The sequence below is a fragment of the Oryctolagus cuniculus genome, chromosome 2 (assembly GCF_051225735.1).
Source record: "Oryctolagus cuniculus isolate XC-2025 breed Fujian yellow rabbit chromosome 2, ASM5122573v1, whole genome shotgun sequence".
NCBI classification, from domain to species: Eukaryota; Metazoa; Chordata; class Mammalia; order Lagomorpha; family Leporidae; genus Oryctolagus; species Oryctolagus cuniculus.
In genome coordinates, this window is record NC_142868.1 from 125,145,624 (window position 1) to 125,170,548 (window position 24,925).

Sequence of the window (24,925 nt, forward strand, 5' to 3'; positions counted from 1 at the left end):
GTGTTGGTTGTGGAATATGTTTGAGATTATCTATTGGAGTGGAGATTCCCACATTTGTGGATCATTAAGTTATCAAAAGTTAACTTTGGATCTGACATATGGAAAATTTTGGATTAAATAAGCAAAATTTTTCTTATTATTAAGTTTTCATGAAAACAATGATACTGTGACAAATGAAATGGGACACAATAATCTCAGTACAAGGTCCTGCAGTCTCCCTTATCAGCAGAATAGCTTGTCATGGTTTCAGTTGCTTACAGCAAACATAGTCTGAAAACACTAAATGGGGAAAATTGCAGAAACAAGTAACTCATATACATTAAGTTTCTTACAACTTTGAGTAGTGTGAGAAAGTCTTCAACCATCCAGCTCTATCCTGCCCATGGAGTGAATCATCGCTTTGCCCAGTTTCTCCTTACTGTATACAGTACTTTCCTCTTAGTCACATAGTAGCCCTCTAGGCACTGTGGCACTGTGGTACCTGTGTTCAAGAAATCCTTACATGGTAACCTAATGTTATGTTGCATTACCATTCACCTCATTTTATCTCATGATGTAGACATTATATCATCAATAGAATGATGATATAATGAATGAGTGCAAGTACAAAAAGATTTTAAGGAAGTACTAATTATAATGAAGACAAAGTCATATATTTTAAGGTTTTATAATATAGGTTGTTTAATTCTCAGATGAAACAAAAATTTTAGAATACACATTTCTCATTATCATTCTGACTTTACCTTTCCCTAGAAAATTATGTTGAATATCCCCAAATGTAATTTATTAAATTCTTCATCTATATCTTATTCATTTATTTATTCTGCTATCTCTTAGCAGATATTTTTCATAGCTGACTACAAGTCACAATCTGACCTCTTAGTTTTAGAGGAACAGATTATATGGATTCTATCTTTGGGATCCAGACTAACACACTTAACACACTTTGACAGGTCCATTTAATGAAAACGTTCTGTGATAGATTTTGACCTATGTATAGGTATAGTTATATTTGTTTTATGCTTCCCTTCTAAAGTATCATCTCTTTGAAGACAAGCAATGTGCCATAATCATGTCTGTATAAAGAGTCCCACACAAAATATCCATGGTAGTTGCGATTTAAATTTAATAGTTTAACTTACTTGCTTTACCAAATTTCCATGAAATACTGCATTTTGTTAATAAATCTAACATAAACACACATACCCACATCCCAGATATTCACTTTGGAAAATCTACACTGATTTTAAGACACAATTGTCTCCAATATAGATGATATGCATTTGATGTTAGTGTTATAGTCTATTACTTGAATATAATAGGTATAGAGATTGAAAAATTAACTATTTTTTAGTAAAGAGCTTTTACAAATAATTGTGGAAGTTCAGTGTCAGAACAGGTTTATGCTGGAAAATACCTTTGATATTGAAAATTTTCATACTTTCCATTCTATGTTTAACACAAAACCAATTTCAATTTGAAATGGCATGCAAACGGATTCTGAGTAATAGATTTTATGTATTTCCATAATTAAACAATAGCTAAGATAAAATGTATATTATTAAACAAAACCCTCAAAACCTGCATTAATTATGTTTTAAAATATTATGGCATGATGTGAATGATTTTATGGATGATCTACCATTTTCATAGCTGAATTCATTAGTAATTTCCTTCTTCTAATGACTGTGTAATTAAACCATAATGGAAAAGCAGGTTTATGTATATTCATTGGGAATTCATTACAACAAAACAAATCATTATTAACTGAAATCTTAAAATGTGTTTCAGTTTATATAATGCTTTTTTCATACAACTTATTTTTGAATTTGAATAAATATAGCAAATAAATATTAGCTTCTTATTCTAATAGGCAGCAGAATAGAAATTATTGTTTTGAGCTACATTTACTCATAATGTAAAATATTTTAGTTAATGTAATTAATTTAATAGTTTTAGTATTGTATTTGTTAGAATAAAAGGTCAGAAATAATTATGATACTGCTATTCACAATGCAAATAAATTTTTGTTTAGAGTGAAAAAATATAGTACTTTATGTATGTATGCATGTACAAATTTTATCCTCAGCATTATAACATTTAAATTCAAAATTCCAAGATATTTTATATGACAACCTGAGAATTAGCATTGTTTGAGAGTCACATCAAAATTCTTTTATATTCACAGAGCAGTAATCAGTTTCTATAATATATTATTTTGAAGTTCAACTATTTAATAGAATAAAACAAAATTGCATACCATAATTGGTTTAATTTTATATCCTCATTATACAACTATTTTAATATTGAAAATTGCTATCTTTCCATTTTCATTCAGTTTTCTATGAAAATTTATTTAATAGACATTGAAAAATATATATGTCTCAAAATGATGTATCCATCTATCTTATCCATTGAGATAGCAGAATGTATGTCACAAATTGTCACACCAGTGTTTGAAGCTCCTGGAAATACCAAGGAACTTGGACTGGAACTAAATTCCAAGTTCCTGAATGAGATTCTGAATCTTTCCCATTACTCGTTTTCAAAATCATCTTATTCTTTAGCTGCCCACTTAAGCTTTCATTAAAGAAATATATATTTCATAAGATATTTGTACTGAGATTTTTCCAACATTAAAATCTTTTTCAGAGATAGGTGACTTTCTTTACTCAAGGCCAGGGAGTTGTCTCTGTAACAAAAATCTAAATAAAAACTGAGATGGTTATCTCAATTCCATCGAAGGGAAATAACATTGTTAGGAAGTAGCTGGATAAGTTGCAGAAATAGGCATGTTTTGCCAACTAACAGCCCTCCTTAAATCAGAGCTGCCTGAAGGAGTTGTAGTAATGAGTATCTCTGCTAGTTAGTCTTTTACTGTGTTCGTTTGGTAAGTTTTCTAGCATAATGAATTTACAGTTGAATTTGGCCCTAAGAAGGATATGAGACTCTTTAGAAGTAATGGGTAGACTGAATTAAAATTTTTAATAAAGGAAAATCTTTTTCTTAGGAGCTAAATTAATAAGATCAGTAATAGCCTTAGTAGTTATTCTGAAACAGGATTCACAATATGTTCATCCTAAAATATCCAGCCTAAGACTTTTGAATTTACTGATGCATATAAGTGGTATGTTTTTGTTAACAGCAAGAGTAATAATATAAAGGAATTAAATGTCATAATTGTTATAGAAACAAGTGACTTTACTTTGAAATTGAGACTTTAGGACATGTAGGTATAAAAATAGGTAGACAGAGTGATAGACAGATGTGATACACATGTTAGATACAAGTATACACAGGAGGTAATATTTCATGAGGTAGCTCTCTTCCTAGAGAAAAACATTGAAGTTTATTATAGATAAAGGGAAGAATCAAACAATGCATTTATTGTATTTGGGAAATCTCAATGTAGCCTATGATAGTTGAACTATAGGTTTCATAAACTCAAACATAGCTTAAAGCTACTAGAGTAGAATTGCAACTGAAAATTACTTCAATATAAAACTTAATATGGTTTAGTATTATTCTTTAGGACTTTTTGTTAATTTTATTTTTGTTTACATAAAACAGTCATCCTGTTTAAGTAAGCAGTGTAATAAGTTTGAAAAAAATGTATGCAGTACTGTACCCACTATCCAGATAATGAAAATGTTCATGAGTATAGACAAGGGATATAAACAACAACCAAATCTCAAAATGTCAATTTCACTCATATACATTAATTTTTTGTACTCTGTATATTAGTTACCACAAATCAGGGAAAATATATGATATTTGGATTTTTGAATGGCTTATTTCAATAAGCATAATGGCCTGCCATTGCATCCATTTTGTTGCAAAAGACAGGATTTCATTCACTTTTTATAGCTGAGTAATATACAATTTCTATTTATTAATATTTTGTAATCTTGTGATTATAAAGAAAATTGAAAGTATGTCATTGCAAAAGTTAAAAGAAAAATAAGAAAAGAAAGAGGGAGTGTGGGAGTGAGGGTGGGCAGGTAGGGGGAAATATCATTATGCTCTTGAAACTCTATATATGAAATTTAGTCCCCTTTATAAATAAAAAATTTAAAAAGGAAATTTTCATTATTCTAAATTGCTGCTTTTGTGCCTCTTTGTAGATAATTTCATGCCCATAAGCTGGCATTTGGCAACAGCTAATATATTTCCTATCCTCATGGCATTACCTCATGGAACTCATATAAACGGAATGATATAGCTTGTACCCATTTGTGGGATATTAGAAGAAAACTAATAGGTCACTAAAGTTTTTGAGATTTGAAGAATGTCACAGCACACATTTTTAGAAGCCAATGAACAAATAACATTTGTTTCAGAGAAAACAGATCTAAGGTAAAACTCAATTTGCTTTTTATTGTGAGACAAAAAGGACAAGAGGATTGCTACAGAAAGTTTATTAGGGTTCATGGTAAAGAAGAATAATGTACTGCTTTTTAGCTCACCTAAATAAAAAGGGGATACAATGGAAATGTAAGGTTCATATATTTTATACAACAGTTCATAGGCTTGATTTGGATATTGCAATAACCTTGAGAAGTGTTATCCATGCAGCATGGATGTTTCTGAAGTACTTCCACTGGGAAGACAGATCATACAGTCAGATAGGGAGCGGATGCAGTAAGATAAATGATCCACTCTTCTCTTTCCTTAGGAAAGAGGTAGACCAAGTTTTAGAGATCCAGAGCAATCACATGTGTTATGTGACCCAGTTTTAACTAAAACAATGTGACAGGAAATAATAGTACCATATTCAGACCCAAAGACTTAAAACCTCCTATACATGGTCACATTTATTTCTTTATGTAGATGACATGGAGGAAGTTTGGGAGTCCTAGATTAAAAACAAAGTAGTCATACAGCAGAACAGAGTCTGGGTATATAAATCACAACTTGGAGAAAATACATCTAACAGAAACTAGTCATATTTAGCTCCTGTACAAGGACAAATATTTTAATTTTGTTAGACCAACTCGAATTCTGCAGTGTGTATGCTACTAAAATCACAACTACATTCATTAAAAGAGTAGTGGCCATTTAATATATAGTAAATAACTGTTTTGCACATTTTATCTGGAAAATCATAGGACAAAATTTTGGGGAAAATTGACATAATCCAATAAAATGACTGGATATATGGTAGGAAGTATGAGACATGTTAGCAGCTTACAATTAATATATAATTCAGTGGGAAATGATGACATGAGTTATGAAGACAGTTAAAGGACTTAGTTGATATAATTAATTGAGAAGAATTTTAATCTAGAATAGTGTTTCTATGAGCCTACAATTATTCAATTCTACTAATGATAAATTTCCAGAAGAGTTGTGATTCTGGGATTTTGAATGAAATATAGGCTATTAAGACATATGAGCTACTCTGGAAGTCTTTTTCTAAGTTCCTAAAATGTAGTAGATATCTATTTGAATACTTCTTTAATGTATTTAATTGTTTTCAGTGTTATGAATTTTGAAGAAATGTAGATAATTTCTGTTCTCTTGGGACTTCTCCCTTCATTTGTTAATCCATTATTTAATTTCTTCAATATTGAGGGCTTGCTAAGTTACACTGCCAGAAGTTGCAGTGGTGATAGAAAAATATTTTGAAATTTAAAGATTTAGTTCTGTCTTAATTTTCAGCAGTATTATAAAATCAACCTTTACTTTTTTAAGTAAATATTTAGGACAGGCTTTTTTTTTTTTTTTTTTTTTTTTTTTTTTTTTTTTTTTTGACAGGAAGAGTTAGACAGTGAGAGAGAGAGAGACAGAGAGAAAGGTCTTCCTTTTTCTGTTTGTTCACCCCCAAATGGCTGCCACAGCCGGCGGGAGCCAGGTGCTTCCTCCTGGTCTCCCATATGGGTGCAGAGCCCAAGCACTTGGGCCATCCTCCACTGCACTCCGGGGCCACAGCAGAGAGCTGGACTGGAAGAGGAGTAACCAGGACTAGAACCCCGGGGTGCCGGCGCTGCAGGCTGAGGATTAGCCAAGTGAGCCGCAGTCCTGGGCAAGGAGAGGCTTTTTTGATGGGATAATTTTGTTTGTCATCATGAGTGTGAACTATTTCTTACAAGTGATGGGGTGGCTTTGACAGCTCTGGGACTAAAACATTACTTGGGGCTGGCGCTGTGGCATAGCATTCCAGGCATCCCATATGGGCACCTGTTCAACTCCCAGCTGCTCCTCTTCCAATCCAGCTGTCTGCTATGGCCTAGGAATGCAGTGGAAGATGGCCCAAGTCCCTGGGCCCCTGCACCCACGTGGGAGACCCAGAGGAAACCCCTGGCTCCTGGCTTCGGATCAGCACAGCATCAGCTGTTGTGGCCAATTGGGGAATGAACCAGCGGATGGAAGACCTCTCTCTCTCTCTCTCTCTCTCTCTCTCTCTCTCTCTCTCTCTCTCTCTCTGCCTCACCTTCTCTCTCTCTCTGTAACTCCGACTTTCAAATAAATCGATAAATCTTAAAAAAAAAAAAAAAAAAGATGATTTGGGGTCGGCACTGTGGGGCAGCGGGTTAATGCCCTTGTCTGAAGCATCCCATGTGGGAGCCAGTTCAAGACCCGGCTGCTCCACTTCCTGTCCAGCTTCTGCTATGGCCTAGGAAAGCAGTAGAAGATGGCCCAAGTACTTGGGCCCCTCCACCTGCATGGGAGACCCAGAAGAAACTCCCGGCTCCCGGCTTCAAATCGGCGCAGCTTCGGCCATTGCAGCCAACTGGGTAAAGAACCAGTGGATGGAAGACCTCTCTCTTTCTGCCTTTCAAATAAATAAATAAACAAATCTTCAAAAAGAAAAAGATGACATGCCTTGTACTCTGGATTTTCAACACAATCAGAGATCTCAGTTTATTTACAAAATTAGCCATGGATTGCAAGAAAATGAAAATTATGGAACATTATAAGAGAGCACTGGGAATCTAGCAGTTAAGACACCCATGTCCCATACTTAGTTTTGGTTCCTGCCTCTGGCTCCTGATTCCAGCTTTCTGTCAAAGCTGACCCTGGGAGGTAGTAGTCACTCAAGTTGTTATGCTGCTGCCACTCATGTGGGAGATTTGGCTTGGCTTTTCAGCTCCCAGATTTGGGCTGATCTAGTTGCATCTATCTCAAACATTTGAGTAGTAAACCAGCACATGAGGGCTATCTTTCTGTCTCCATCTCTCTCTCTCTCTCGCTCGCTCTCTCTCCCCTCTTCCTCTCTCTTAATTTTAAATAAAAAATATTAAAATAAAAAGAAGACTCCAAATGTGTTCCTCAAAGTCAACAAGTATAATAAATTAAAAACTCACTAATACTAGAGGTCCTTCAGTTTGCTTTAGACAACAAAAAAAGTCCCTTAGTTTATCTTTACATTCATATTTAGGATAAAGGATAAATTGTTAATTTATTTAATAAGCATTTATCTTTACTAACCTTTTCCAATTGCAGATTCTGAGAATAACAATAATAATAAGGAATAAAGAACCCTTTTTTCCTTTATAAAAGGAGGTAGAGAGAAGGATTGATAATGACTATATACATTAATAACAAACAAGTAACTTCATAAAGTTAGACGTGCCGTGAAGGAAAATAAATCTAAATAAAGGCAGGATATTCTGTCAAATGAAAGAGAGAAAAGGAAAATTTAGAGATGTGACCAAGGAATATTTTTTCAGAAGGGTGATATTGGAAATAAATCAATTGTGAAAGAGGAAGATCTGTGTTTAAACTTAAGTGAGAATATTAAAGGCAGAGAGATCAACAAGTATAAACAACTGAGACAAGAATGAGCTTGCTGCATCTGAGAAACAAGTCCCTAGTAGGAAGAAGAGTAATCAAACAAGGCTGTTGTCAATTAGTTTGGAGATGTGCCTAGGTGGACTCAATATATATCTTCACATAAGGCATGGATTTTACTCTAAATACAATGAAAATAATGAGAAAGTTCTCAGTTGCATGCAATATGATCACATTTAGGTATTTTAAGAGATAACCTGACTGCTGTTTGGTTAATAGCATAGAGAGTCTAAGTGGTGTACAAATTAGGAGGCTTTTATTGAAGGCCAGTTTCACTCCAGGTGCTCTCATAGAACTTTCTACCACCCTTAAAATCCATGATTATATTTAATTCAGATATGCATTTAAGGGAGAAAAAAAAGCTTTCAGGAATCAGAAAAAAACTATTAGTTTGGAATCTATTTCTGAATGCATGGGGGAACAGTTATATTTAATTTCTTTTTTGTAATATAATATTTATTATCTAATTTCATTTTTATCCATTTTATAATAATGCAGTAAAACATTTATGGGTATCACTGGAGAACAGGAAAGACACTTGTCTCCAACAATTCCTTCAAAACCACTAATTAACAGAGAACAGTTAACTTGACAATGGAGAAATCTGGAGGACAAGAGCAAGGGCTCAAGCTTTGTATCACTTGTGAGGAAGGCATGAGAATTTACAGCCTCCTGATCTAATGAGATGGGAAGTGCCAACATTGTCTGCTAGTGACAACAACGCTGATCTAAATCTGTTAATGAAGAAACCATGAGACAAATCAAGAATGTAGGACATATTGCAAGACAAGAGAAACACACAATGGAAAATATCAATTCCATATAAAAATATTATTTAACCAGTCTAGATCAAATGAGCTAATATATAAAAGGTATATTCATCGTGCATTTTATTGAATACAGGATTGAACATAGATTAACAAATATAAGGGCATTCCAAGTATAGTAGGGAAATTTAAATTTGAACCCATTATTAACAAGCAGTGTTTCAATATGATATTTACTGGAAATAATATTAGTATTTGGTTTATGTGGGAGAACATTCTTATTTTAATGGGGATTAAATATGATGTCTGCAACTCAATTTTCTTTTTCTTTTCTTTCTTTTCTTTTTTTTTTTTTTTTTTTTTTTGACAGGCAGAGTCAGACAGTGAGAAAGAGAGAGAGACAGAGAGAAAAGTCTTCCTTTTTCCGTTGGTTCACCCTCCAAGTGGCTGCCACAACCAGCGCGCTGCGGCCAGTGAGCTGCGCAGATCCGAAGCCAGGAGCCAGATGCTTCCTCCTCCACTGCACTCCCGGGCCACAGCAGAGAGCTAGACTGGAAGAGGAGTAACCGGGACAGAATCCGGGGCCCTGACCAGGACTAGAACCCTGGGTGCTGGTGCCGCAGGCGGAGGATTAGCCTAGTGAGCCTCGGCGCCTGCTGCAACTCAATTTTCAATGGCTGAATTATGTGTATATTTATGTTTGTGTATGCATGTGTGTATGTTAATGCACATAGAAAGAATAGGTGGTAAAAAAAAAAACTTTCATTGGTGAATACATAGAAATGTATATAAATCTTTCCTAATAAATGTATGAGAAAAAAGGTGGAAGAGTAAAAATGGAAATATACAATAAAATCACATGTTCTATAGAATTATGAAAATAATTTGAGTTGTCATAAAATGTAATTGCAGACAGTCATTGATCAAATATGCTTTAATAGTTCCTAAATACCATGCAAGTATGAATGATTTTACTTTTCAAAATTAAACAAAGTACTCTGCCATAACTCTCAAATGATTAATTCTGTGTAGGCTCTTCATTAGCAAATGCACAGGCTAGAGTTCTGCATCTTTAAGATAAATATCATCTAAGGCTTAATTATCTCTAAGCTTTTTGCTTCTGGATTCTTAAATGGGTAATTTTTACAAAAGAAACTATAGCAGCATTGGAAAACATGTATAAATGAGTAAGCAATCTTGTTGTATGTTTGTAGTAATTCCTGATTCCCATAGGTGATTGATTTTAGGCATCCTTAAACTCCAAAAATCCATAGTTCTATCTTCTATAAGATGGCATGGTATTTTACATAATCTATATAAATCCTCTCATAAATTAATCATCTCTAGTTTTGAAATAATATTCAACATGATGTAAATACTATGTCATTGTTATACTCTATTATTCAGTAAATAATAACAAAAATAAGTCAATGGACAGACACACTGTTTTAAAAGAGTATTTGCAGCACTTGGTTGGTCAAATCTGAGGATGCAGAAACTCTGGACACAGAGAGCTGACTTTAGCTCCAACCCTACAAGACAAGTTTTAGAACATAAAAGTATTAACTCTCAACTATTTTTTCCAAGTGAAAATGATGCCCTACCCATTTATTTAGCATTACCTGGACAAAATTATATTTACACATGTAGTTAGTAACTCCTGAATTGTTTGAGATTTATTCTTTAATCATTAGCCATATAATATAAAATTACCGTTGATGCTGTTTGGTTTTTGTGTGTTTCAATTTTAAAAATTTTTTTCTTTTTGAAAGAGACAAAGAGACACAAGGAAGACAGAAAGGCATAGAGACAGAGCTTCCATTCCCTGTCTCACTCTCCAAAAGACCATATCAGCATGGATCAGAGCCAAGAATTCAATCCAGTTCTCCAAGGGTGACAGATACTCAACTACTTAAACTATTACTGCTGTTTGCCATGATCTAAATTAGCGGGAAACTGGATCAGAGCCAGAGCCATAAATCAAATCCAGGTACTCTGATATGGAATGTGGGTGTCTTAACTTCTAGACTAAATGCCTGCCCCTCTTCCTTTTAAATTTTATTCGTATAAAAATATTTAACATGAGACCTACTCTCAACAGATTTAAGTGTACAACATAGTATTTGTGTTATTTGTTGGTAAAATGTAAAGATCTCTAAAAATATTTATTCTACATGACTGAAATTGTATTCTTCTTGATTAGCATATTCAGATCATGGCCAAAACTATTTTATTGTTTGCTTGCTTGAATTTGACTATTTTACATGCCTCATATAAATAGAACCACACCTTTGTCCTTCTGTGACTGACTTAGGTATGATGTCCTTAAGGGTCATCTATTTTGTCCTAAGTTAGAGGATTCCCTTCTGTTTTTGCTGATGACTAACATCTCAGTCTGTTTATATCACTGTTCTTTTTTGTTTTTAAATATTTTATTTATTTATTTGAGAGGTAGAGTTACAAACTGTGAAAGAGAGAGAGAGAGAGAGAGAGAGAGAGAAAGGTCTTCCATCTGCTGGTTCACTCCGCCACAGTGCCGGCCCCTATATCACTGTTCTTAAATCCATTCCTTCACTGATGGATGTTCCCACATAACAGAGTATAAAGTTTCCTTTTTTTAAATCCTTGCAAGTACTTTTTATCTTTTGTCTGTTTGATAATAGCCCTTGCAACTGGAGTGAGGTAATAGGTATGTTGTTTTGATTTCCATTTCCTTTATGATCAATACCCATAAGAATTTTTTCATATACCTGTTAACCATTTGTTTATCTTCTATTTGAAATATACCTATTCAAGTATTTTACCCATTTCTACATCAGAATATTTGATTTTTCTGCTGTTGTTGGCTGATTTTCTTATAAATACTGAACATTAGGCCGGCACCTTGGCTCACTAGGCTAATCCTCTGCCTGCGGCGCCGGCACCCAGGGTTCTAGTCCTGGTCAGGGCGCCGGATTCTGTCCCAGTTGCTCCTCTTCCAATCCAGCTCTCTGCTGTGGCCCAGGAAGGCAGTGGAGGATGGCCCAAGTGCTTGAGCTCTGCACCCGCACAGGAGACCAGGAGGCAGCATCTGGCTCCTGGCTTCGAATCTGCGCAGCTCACTGGCCGCAGCGCGCTGGCTGTGGTGGCCACTTGGAGGGTGAACCAACGGAAAAAGGAAGACCTTTCTCTCTGTCTGTCTCTCTCTCTCACTGTCTGACTCTCTTATCAAAAATAAAAAAAATAAAAAAAAAAGAGTGCATCAAAATGTGAACAAATTAATCTAAAATATAGATCTATTTTGCAGTGGAGGATGGCCCAAGTGCTTGGGCCCTGCACCCGCATGGGAGACCAGGAGAAGCACCTGACTCTTGGCTTTGGTTCAGCATGGTGCGCCAACTGCAGCGCAAAAGCCAGAGCAGCCATTGGGGGGTGAACCAAGGGAAAAGGAAGACCTTTTTCTCTGTCTCTCTCTCTCTCACTATCCACTCTGTCTGTCAATAAATAAATAAATAAATAAATACTGAATGTTAAACCTTTCTCAGGGTATTATTTGTCTGTTTACTCCATTTTTTCTTACATCACAGAAGTCCTCTAGTTTGATATAATACATTTGTTTTTACTTTTGTTTCTTATGCTTTTGAGATCTTTCCCAGAAATTTCTTAACCAGATTATTGTATCAAGTATTTTCCTACGTTTTTGCTAAGAGTTTCCTAGCTTCTAGTATTACACTATAATTTGTTTTCACTTGACTTTTTGTATTTGGTGAGGGATTTTGTTCTTTTCTTGTTCTCTGTGTAAATGTCTGACTTTCCCAGAACCATTTATTGGTGATAACAATCATTTCTCCCAATGTATATTCCTGGTAGCATTTTGGGAAAAAATATTTGTCTATTTACATAAATTTATTTCTAGGATCTCTATAATTTTCCATTGGTCAATGTGTCTATTTTTATGTCAGTACCATGATTATTACTATATTAAATGATTTTTAACAAGAGTAGCAAGAATACGCATTTGCAAAAGGGCTATCTTTTTAATAAAATGTGCTTGTAATATCTAATGTGTATATGCAAAAGAAAGAAAGTGGACCCCTTATTTTGTGCTACAGACAAAACTCAACCACTGATATCTTTTTTCCTACCTTCCAAAATATTTCAAGATGGTAGTGGTAGTGGTATCCTGGAGAATTTTCACCTCACAATTTCCACAATTAAGATAGTAACCTCTGTAGGAATAAACTTGCATATTTAGTCTTAGTTTTGTTCAGTTTTCCCATTTTTTTCAGGTGGAATAAGGCAACTGAGTTAAGTATGGAAGAGAAAATGAAAATATCCCAAAGGGCAAACTGTTCCTTTTTAACTTGTCAACTAAAAATGGTATCATGCTCTTTGAGGGTTGATAGATTGTGTTTAGTCTCTATGTGCAGAAAGCAAGAGTAATAATTGGACACTAATACTTGTTCTCTGAGTGACTTGGAACACAGTTTTCAACTTTATACTTCTAAATTTTCTTATTCATAACACTATAATAAAAGGATAAAAATATAAATAATATAAAATACACACATGTAGCATGTTATCAACTCTCAACAAATGTTAAAGTTTAATCAGAGTGATTGTAAAAAGAAAAGTTAAATGTACAAATTAATGAAATAAAAATTCATGCATGCTGGCCTCCTGGTTTTTGGACAACTCCAATAGGTCTATTTCTTTCCCTTTATGGCTCACATTTATCTCTTGAATAATTTCAAGTAGTTTAAAATAAAGTAGAAGGGCTTGTGCTGTGACATAGCAGGTAAAGCCACCGCCTGCCTTGCCAGCAACCCCTATGGGCGCCAGTTCGAGTCCCAGCTGCTCTACTTCCGATCCAGCTCTCTGCTGTGGCCTGGGAGGGCAGTAGAAGATGGCCCAAGTCCTTGGGCCCCTGCACCCATGTGGGAGACCTGGAAGAAGCTCCTGGCTCCTGGCATCAGATCGGCATGGTTCTGGCCATTGAGACCAACTGGGAAGTAAACCAGAGGATGGAAGACTCCCCTCTCTCTCTTCCTCTCCTTCTCTCTCTGTGTGACTCTGACATTCAAATAAATAAATAAATCTTTAAAAATAAAATAGAATAAAGTAGAAAAATCCCTTGAGATGGATATATTGTCTTCATGTACTTTGGGAGTCCATATCTTTTTTCAGAATCCATTATAAAATAAATTTAAAAGACTAGTCTCTGACCTCTGTTTGTCTAAGTTGTCATTCAGCATATTATCCATTTTCCAAAATAGAGTTATAACTTACAGATAAGTTCTGTAAAATTTGGGTATTTTAGAGATGGAGTTATATGTCTTAATAAACTGTAAGATGAATTGTGAAGACAAAGGCAAGGGGTGTTTCCGACTTTTCATGGTATTCTTAATATGTGTGTTCATCTCTTTGAAAAAGTAAATCAAGCATGAGTTGGCCACCAGTTGTGTGGGTACCCTAAAATGAAAGTTCTAAGAATCCACCAGCTCTTTCTGTGGGTGAACATTGCACTTACAATATTAAATGTTATTTGTAGACTGACCTTTCCGCATTTTAGTCAGTTATTTGCTTTCATGCTATGAGATGTCAAGTAGTGTTAAAGTCCCAGTGTAGCAATCACGACAAAATCCCTGAGGATATACTCTGTATGCCTGTAAATAGCATGTCAAGAGAAGTGTTCTAAAACAGAGAAAAAAGAACTGCAATAGTTTCGTCCAGAATTAATTGAAAATTGTGTTCCAAAAGGTTTTTATGTTTGAAGGAGAAAAACAGAAAATGAATGACAGTGTGTTCAAATGGCTAACTCTTGCTGTAATCATTACACTCCTTAGGCTAATCTGGCCACACAGAATTTGATAGTCATGCCTCTTTGAACTTTATCTTGAAAATACACACAAAGTCTAGAAATTAATTAGTGAATTTCACAGCTTGCCACATGCCATCTATTTTCCACGAAGGTAAACAATGTTGAGTGTCCTCAAGTAGGAACTCTCTATGAAACGCTAGGGAAATGACTAGGCTTCTGTAATCTCATTCTACCTAGAAACAACTTATCAAAAACTAAGTCTCAATCACACAATTGACATGAAATGAATCATAGTCATATTTTATATTTTTAATTGTATTTCATGCACAACTGTGACATGTATTGTGGGTTTTGAAAGACGGTCAGTGAGTAGAAGTGTGTAAAACATGTGAAATACTTTAGAAAATTGGGGTATCACTGTTAGGCCAAGGACCTCCATGTATTCAGATATCTGAATTCTTCACTCCTAGTCCCCAACGGAGAGCAAATAAAGCTGCTACAACAGTTTTTACCTGCCCCCACCAAAGGAAAGCTTAATATCTGAGATCATGTAATCTCCAGAGCCTATCCTTTGAACACATAGTTAAAAATATCACTATATATATTTTCTATATTTCATAATGCCACCATTAAAAATCTGACTCAGATCATATATATATATATGTATGCATATATATATATATATATATGACTTACCCAGTATAGTTGAGGTTGTTTGCAAATAGCATTTAAACACATTATAAACCAGAATCATAATTTAGAGGCCACAGGAGGACGTGCTTACCTATCAGTCAGTTCTGATAAGACAAACTAAGCAAGTAAGCAATTTTTGGAAAATGTCAACATAGCTTCCATCACTTATCAAAGTTAGCTAGTTGGTTAGAAAACCCTGTAGTTCCCTCACAAAATGCAATCGTACTGCTTTCCTTTCTAGAGTCAGATATTCTAACACTGAACATAGACTTCAATAGTGACAAAACAAGTGAGCTTCATCCCATGATGGATGGTTCTCTGTTATTGCTTCAAAAACAGAAAAGGTGAGTCACAAAGAGAGTGACAGAGGGAGAGGCTTGGGAAGCCAAAATGTCCAGTGGAAGTCTGGATGGGCCCAGGCATTTTGACTATTTTGGTGGCCTAATAAAAGGAGAAACCAAATTGCTCTTTAAAAACATAGAATATCTATATACATTGAGATATGCTACATATGAGTTTATCATTAACATATTAGTTGCCTAAAAGCAGTGTTTAAAGTGACTTTTTAAGATATATAATAAATAGCACTTGCATTTGAGGACGTTATATTGAATTTAACTTAAAGTGTCTAGTAACTCAAAGCATAACAGATTCTCTTAAATTAAAAGACCTAGGGATTAATTTATTTTAATTTTTGATTGATCTTGTCTGGGTTCTTATTTCATTGTCTTCATACAAAAATAATAATCATTTCACTATCTGACATACAAAAATAATCATTGAATAAATGAGTAAGATACAAAGGGAGTGACTGTGCATGAAACTACCACAATGTTTCTGAAGAAACATCAATCAACGTGGTATAAAAAGATCTTGGAAATAATCATGAAAGCTGAGATACATTGGATCTTAACAAGTAGCTAAATGGAGGTAAACAGATTTATTCATTATCCATACTTGAGAGAGTACAGGAAATTTGGTAAACAGTGATAAAATAATGCCTATTGAAGTAAAAAATATTTGGAGAAATAAGGAGAAAATACAGATTTTTAAAAGTTTAGGTGGAACAAGAACATTGATCTTTAGATCAGAGCATACCATTCATTCTTTAGAAAATTAGGCGCCCTGAAAATTTAAAATGAGATAGAGCCACAATTGGGATGCCTAGAGTAGATACTGTGTTGACTGGCTCGCAGATTCTTCTCAACTTCTTAATGTGAGCTAGATTCTTTTGGCTGGGATACACCAGCCAAAAGATGAGTATCTGGATTATCATTTTTAAAGTTGACATCAATTTGGTCTGAGAGGCTTCAGAAATTCCTTCATTTCTCAATTAAATCAAGGGTGTCAGGCTGCTAATTCTGGAACCAGGAGAAGATCAAGCTGAAGTGAGGACAGTTAATTGTTATTGACTGGTGTGTAGCAGCACTAGTGAATTCCAGAGGCTCTGGCCATTAGTGAGGTATGAAATGGTCCAGTGACAACTTCAACTGGATTTAGATAAAAAGGAATAAAAATTCAGATGAAGGCAATGAGATTTAGGATACTTAAGAGAACTAAAGCTCTTTCGTTGATTACATTTAATTACCCCTGGAGAAATGAGATTGATGAATTAATATAAACTGGAAACCTAATGCAACATAGAAAAATATCCAGATACTTCACAATTTGAGTCACTGCTTGGTACTGGGATGTTGGAATGTTACCTAACTGTGCTGTTTTACGTGCTGCTCACTAGCTTTGTGTGGCTATTGAGCACATAAATTGTTGTTGCTCTGAAGAACTAATTTTTAAATTGCATAATGAATTAATTAATTTAGATTAAAATAAGCTAATGGCTAGTGGTTACAGCTTTGGAAAGGACAAGTAGGAATGCTTTCTTCACAAGAAGCGGCAAATTTTCCAAACTTTCCAATCTGACTATCAATGAAGATGCACTATGAAATACTGCAGTAGGTTGAGCCTTATGGCACAGCATGTTAAGCTACTGATTACAACACCTGCATATCCAAATTCCTGGTTCAAGTTCCAGTTATCTCACTTCCAATCCAGCTTCCTGCTAATGCACCACAGAGATAGCAGATAATGGCACAAGTGGTTGGTTTCCTGCCATGCGTGGCCAGACATGGATGGAATTGTAGGCTTTTGGGTATCCCCTGGCCCAGATTTAACTGTGGTGGGCACTTTGGGGAGTGAGCCAGTTAATGGAAGATTTCACCCTTTCTGGTCTCCTTCACTGCCTCTGTCTCCCCAACCCAAACCGCCGTAACTCTCAAGTAGAAGAAAATCTTAAAAAAAAAAAAAAAAAAAAAAAAAAAAAAAAAAAAAAAAAAAAAGAACATTATAGAAAGAAATACTGCAAGGAAAATACTAAACATTTACATCCTAGAATCCTACTGGATTATTTCTTTAAAAAAGAAATTTATTACTGCTATTCACAATCAATTTTGCACTTTGTTTTCAGGCTGGGAGCCAAACCACAGAGTCATCTGAGACATTGCTACTTGTACTTGTAGAGCAAAAGGAAGCTTGTAAAACCACATGTCCCATTAGTTCTTATGAATTCTGATCATTATTGTCATACATAATTTCTGTATATATATTTCATATATCTTTTATACTTTATATCTACATAATATGCATAGTATTGATACTTTTATGTGTGTACATGAACATATATGCATACATGTGTATAAAAGTACTTATATATGTTTTTGCCCTAACTGATGACATGATCACTCTTGAGTTCCTCAGAGCAAGGATGTACGTGTTATACAGAGAGCCATGGAATATAAGTGAACAGTGATATATTCCATCAATGACCTAAAATTGCATAGAGAGGTATGCATTGAATTAATGAGTAAATATTTGCTAAGCACCATGTGCATGTCCAGATTTGAATTTGATGACTTAAATCCATCCACAGTCAACACAGATATAACAAAATATGGCATGGTATGGTCTTTTCCAGTTCTGCCCTTCCACACTTCCTTACATGATTTATTCTTTTTGCTTATCAGTGTAAATATGATATCCTCAGAGACAGTTCCAGAATACACTTATTTAAATTAGTGAGTCTTGACATTTGTGAATAAGTGATCAACAAAATAGCATATAATCATGGGCCACATAACACGCGATAGCATTTCCATCAGTGAGGTACTAGATACACAACAACGTGCCCTGAGAGATTTTATCTCCTAGTGACATTCTAGCCCTCTGCATTTATGTAAGTGCACTCCATGAGATTCATTCAACAATGAAATTGCCTAATGACACATTTCTCAATGTGTCCCCATCATTACGTGGAGCATAAATGTGGTTGCTGAATTTATTTTTTGCTTGGAATGCAACAAGAAAGGATAAGACTCATCAGTTTCAGACAGGCTTTTATTTTAAGGAGCACCGAGGCCTTTGGACATATATTTTTGAAGCCAAATTTAAGGATAAATTCATGTCTAATTCCTTGTGATTTAATGTCCAGCTAGAAGGTTGAATGGCTGAATGAATAATAGCATAAATAATAAATCTAAGCAATGTAATCTAAGAAGTGTTTTTCATCAATACTAGAAATTTTTAAATAAATAAGACATTCAGAAAATTATAAATTATTAAAAATATTCATTTAAATAAGTGATAACAAAAGGTAGCATTCTAAAAATTCATTTAGTAATATATTCTAAAATTATACTCTTTTTTATTTTTAAAAAATTATTTATTTATTTGAAAGGTAGATTTACATAGAGAGGGAGCTCTCCCATCTACTGGTCCACTCCCCAAATGGCTGCAACAGCCAGGACTGGACCAGGCCAAAGCCAGGAGTCAGGAGCTTCTTCTAGGTCTTCCATGTAGTACAGACCCAAACCCTGAGGCCATATTCTGCTGCTTTCCCAGGTGCATTAGCAGGGAGCTGGATCAGAAGTGGAGACCCAGGCCTTGAACCAGCACCCATATGGGATGCCTGCGTGGCAAATGGCAGCTTAACCTACTGTGCCACAGCACTGGCTCCTATGCCCTCTTTACAGAAAAATAAAAACATTGCTTAAATTTTCAACCCATTCATGGAAATGAAAACACTCCTGAGCATTTCCAACTTAGATAATGGAAACTCCAAACATATTCAACAAATCTGCCTCAAGACAGATTATCATCCACTGGATCCACAATTTTTTTTTTTGCAGTATATACTTTTTCTATTCATTTGATATTTGGAATAATGAAAACTTTTCTATCTGTTCTGTGCAAGCAGTGTGAATTAATCAAGTAAATTATATTTCAGCTAGGTAACTGGGTGATTGTCCTTCTTGACAAATATTTGGACCTATGATAAATCCTATAATAATATATACTGATAGCTACTTCACATTTCTGGTTAATAGTCCCACAACCCACCATATTCTATCTTCTCATTGACTTCCCAGGACCTGAGACCTACCTCCCTTCTGTATAAAATATATCTAAGTCTGATCACCTTGCCTCTGAGCTTTTATCTATTGAGTATTTTTGAACTATTCCTGATTAATGCTCCTTTTTTTACCGCTTTCTATAAGTTGTACTATATTTATATCCATCAGAACCACATTTCATTGTAACAGCAAAAAAAGAGGAAAACTTTTAAGAATTCTCAAGCATGAAACAGATAAAAGAAGTATTTTTTGTGTGTGTACATACATTTCATGAGTTCACACATCTTTTTCTTTTTTTGGACAGGCAGAGTGGACAGTGAGAGAGAGAGACAGAGAGAAAGGTCTTCCTTTGCCGTTGGCTCACCCTCCTATGGCCGCTGCGGCCGGCGCACTGCGGCTGGTGCACCGTGCTGATCTGAGGGCAGGAGCCAGGTGCTCCTCCTGGTCTCCCATGGGGTGCAGGGCCCAAGCACCTGGGCCATCCTCCACTGCTCTCCCTGGCCACAGCAGAGAGCTGGCTTGGAAGAGGGGCAACCGGGACAGAATCTGGTGCCCCGACCGGGACTAGAACCCGGTGTGCCGGCGCCGCAAGGCGGAGGATTAGCCTAGTGAGCCGCAGCACCGGCCTCACACATCTTAATTAGTAAAAATGATGGGTAAATACAAGTACATTATTTCAATAAAAATAGACATTTGATTGTGGAGGTATTTGAATGAAAATTGTAATTAAAGTAAAAAATAGAGTTCAGTGGATAAAAACCATGAAGTATGAACTAGGAGTTTGAAGTGATTTTAATACATTTATTATAATAGTTATTTGATTAGATACTCATATAGAAATGTCATTGATTTATATAAAAGATAACAATATCCACACCAACTGTTCTCAAGTTCTAGAAGTAGATTATAAATGAAAAAAGAAATGAATAATGGTTGAAAATATTACAATGATAGAAATTTATACAGTGAGTTAAAGAATATAAATGAGAATTTTTTTCTATGGAATTGATATCTAAATTGACACCCTGATTATGGAAATTCACCAGCTCTGCTGAGAACTTTGTTGACAAGGATATATATTTGGGCCTTGGAACAAGTGGAAAGAAAGAGCAGCCATCAAGAAGCAGGAAGCATGCCCCTAGAGCAGAGCTGTGCTGCAAGGAAGTCAATGAGCCTGACTCTGGATGAAGTAAGGGAAGGGGCAGATGCCAAACTGTTGTAAGAAATGTAGGGATGAACAGGGCCACTCATGAGTTTTAACCACAGAACGCACATGATCTGATCTGGCTTACCTGTATTCCGATTATATTGAGTAGAGTGGACTGGATGATGTAAGAACGTGTGATTGGGAACGTAAAGTTTAGAATCAACTCTATCGCAATTGTGAGATAGTAAGTCATTGCTCCTCTGGAAGTCTCAGTCTTCTCACATACAAAACGAAGTACTTGACAATAGACTTGTATTAGCTTTCTGACACTGCTCTAACAAACCATCATTTTGTAACTGAAAAGAAACATTTACACAAATACGAATGTACTCGTGTGCATATCAGAGGTCAGAAGTCTGACATGAATGAGATCAGATGAAATCAAGGTCCCCCAGAACTAAGTTCATATTGGAGGCTTCAAGAGAGGATCTATTTCTTTGTGCTTCCAGGATGTTGTCAGGATTGAATCCCTTGTGATTGTAGAACCCAGATCCTGTTTCCTGGATGCCTGTCACTTGAAGACCATTCTCAGCATTTTAGATACCACCTGCATCCACTGGCTATACCCACTCCCTCCATCTTCAAAAAACAGATACAGTAGGTAAGGTACATCTCATGATTCAAATTTCCCCTGACTCTTCATTTACTGCTACATTCTCTGAGTCAGTCTTCTGGTTTCCTCTTTTACTTTTAAGGGCAGGTACTTTTACTTTGGACCAAGATAGATAATACAGAATAATCTTTCTCTTAAGTGGTCAATTGCTTAACATCCTGAAATCCCTAATTGTTTCTGTGATATGATGTAGCATACTCAAAAGTTTTGAGAATTAAGCCTTGGAAACCAGGGGTGAGAGATGGGGTAAGCATCACTTATAACACAATTTTTAAAATGACTTTTTCCTCCTGTAAAGCAATTCTTTTGTAACTACAGGAAATTGATGTTCATTTGTCAACAAAAAATTGACATTGTATTAGACACTGCTTTAAACGTTTTTCAAAAATATTACCCATATCTAGTTGTATAATTAGACAAAAATTAGTGAAGTATGAGCAAAATTATTTAATGGAAGCATCCATTTGGCCTTAGTATAATTAGTTCATACATTTTATATGTTAAGAAAAGGATTAGCATAAGTTATCTGAGGAAATGGTATCGTAATTCAAAAAAGTAGAAAAACAGAGAGGTAAAAAGAGAAAGGCAGTGTTGGCCAATTTATTTTTCAGCAACTATGAAATTGGCTATTTCAAAGTTACTGCTGTGAGATGTCCATGTTGGCCTTTAAAATATTGAGCTTATTTAGAGTTTGTCAGTGTTTTGAATATTTCATAAAACATTTTTAATTATGAGTCATCAGCAACTGGCCAGCAGATTAGTTATTTCTTTAATATCTCCTCTATTCATTTCCGTGTATACATTTGTCTTTCTTAAACATTTTATTAAATACCTATTTTGGTGTATCCATAACAATTTAACTATGACAAAAATATTTTTAAAATGAAATTAAAATAAAATAAGTTTCTCATGTGGGCCTATTCAACTCCCTTTTTCCATAAAAGCAATCTGTGTAATGCCTTTGATCAACAGCCATGCCCTCATCTGAAAAAGCAGTATAAATGCTAATGCAGTGTGGTCTAATTTTTGTTCCATCCACTGTATGAACATTGCATAATCAAAATATGGTGTTCTTCCAGAACTAACTCATTAGTTGCTATTTGTTTTTCTCATGACCTTTCAGAAAGTAAATAATATCATAAAGCCCAAACAATCCTGTTATGTACATCCTAAAAAGAAAGAGGAAAATCGCAGTGCATTTGTGTGGTATCTGGAATTAGAGTTCTTGATCCCAGCACAGACCACATATCCTGCCCTTTACATTGAACCGCACCGTGGATCATGTAGTTATTTTTATTGTTGCTTGTTCTCTGGTTTAGGTGACAACTTAACATTCCCCAGTACTTTGAGCAATAGATGGCACACATGATTAGTCACAAACAGTGAAGGAAGCCCTTGTACTTTCTTATTGTTACAGGAAAATCACGTGTGCATATGTAATAGCAATGAATGAGTGAGTGAATGAATGAATACAGCCAGAAGGCCTGGCTGAAAGTGAGTAGAAAATCAAATGGGAAGCCTATTTCCTTCACCAGGAACAGGGATTAAGTGCTCCACTAGACAGGACTGAGGGTAGGATATTTGCTGTATCCATCACTGATGGCAGTTTTCATTTTCTCTGTAACTTGATCGCAAACATATCAGAAAACCCAAACAATATTTCCCATCCTTAGAGATTACTTATCATAATAGTTCTTAGGTTCATAGTTTCCATTTTAATAGTAATCACAGCATACTTGTTATTTGCCTTATTTTAACATCACCAGTCAGTACATAAATCATTCTCACCTCCCCAAAACGCATTTTTAACTTTTGAAACATGTTTTAATATTATGTTTTTTTTTTTTTTTACATTACTAGTAAAACACTGGTAAGAAAACACACACACACACACACACACACTTCCTTGGTTTTTTATCAGGGCAAAGAGTTCAAAGAAACTGTGATGATTTTAGGGGTGATTCATCTAATCTTCAGTCACAGGCTTGTATCTAAAAGCTTTTCAGTCTTAGAAAGCCCAAAATCAATATTTCTCACATTTACCTGCTATGTGTGCCTGCAGCAAGATGTATTTTAGATCTGCACTGATCTCTGATTCCTACATTCCAGTAACTTTTCAATGGTTTCCCCACCTGACTTCTTACCCCACTACGAATTGACTGCTACCATGTACCACTGTGAACTCCCTGTAAGACATGATGGGGTTTTTAAGAAGTTCAAGGGAAATGAGTATTACAGAAAAAAAGCTATGCATGAATTTAAATTTTATTTTTCTTTTAATTTATTACCCTCATATTTGATCAGACCTCTCCCTTTACATCCACAGCAGCTCCGATGCCTCTAATACAGGCTATAATCCTTATCTAGACAATGAAACGCTCCTGAAATTTTAGACTATTTTGAGTTTGGTATTTTTTTTCTATAACAGAATGCATGCATCTCCACTCATTCTTAGCTTTGGAATAAACAGCTACCAGACAGAATTATGCACCAATTAAATATTCCCACCCTTTACTTGGGTGCTTTAAACACAACCATTTTATCTTAATCATATAGCTCTTTCTAGTATTTATTTCAGTAAATAGTTGACTTACATTTCTGTTTCCCCCTTGTATTTTAAGCCCCACATAGATAATTATCATCAACTCACATTTAACAGGCACCAAATACTGTTTTAAAAATATACATATTATTTATTTGAAAGGAAGAGTAGCAAAAAGAAAGGGAAATACATAGAGAAAAAAAGGCTTTTCATCTGCTGTTTCATTCCCCAGATGTCTGCAATGGCAATGACTGGGCTAGATGAAGTCAGGAGAACAGAACTCCATCCTGTTCTCCCATGTAGGTGGCAGGGACGCATGCACTTGGACCATATTCTGCTGCTTTCCTGCCACATTACCTGATAGTGCAATCAGAAGCAGAGTAGCATGGCTGGCATCATGGCTCAGCTGGCAAAGTGCCACCTGCCACACCTTCATCCCATCATCCCATGTGGGAGCCAGTTTGAGTCCTGGCTGCTCCACTTCACTTCCAGCTCCCTGCTAATAGCCTGGGGAAATCAGCAGAGATGGCTCAAGTTACTTGGGCCCCTGCCACCAACATGAGAGACCCAGATGAAGCTCCTGGCTCCTAGCTTGGGCCTGGCCCAGCCCTGGCTATTGTGGACATCTGAGGAGTGAACCAGTGATAGAACATTCTCTCTCTCTCTCTCTGACTTTCAAATAAAATAATATTTTTTTTAAAAAAAGCAGAGCAGCCAAGACTCAACTGTTGCTCTGAAATGGGATGTCAGCATCATAAGCAGCAACTTAACTGCCATACCACAATGCAGACCCCAATGCATCAGATCCCTGATGCTGGGTGAAACGTTGACCCCTCAGACAAAACAACACATGAAACAATATGAAGGTTTATGATGTGTATTCATTTGGCAGATACAGAGAAAAATGAACAGTGAAATGTGTCTCCAAATTTTAAAAAATGCCTTAAAGAATAAGTTCTACATGACCAGGGACATTTTACCCATTGATACATCCCCAGCAATTTCAAGAATCTTTTGCCCATAGTATATGCTGAATAATAGCCATAGAGGCGATGTAAGATTATATCTCTGTTTAGGAAGTCTTCTCTGATAAAGGCAAATTA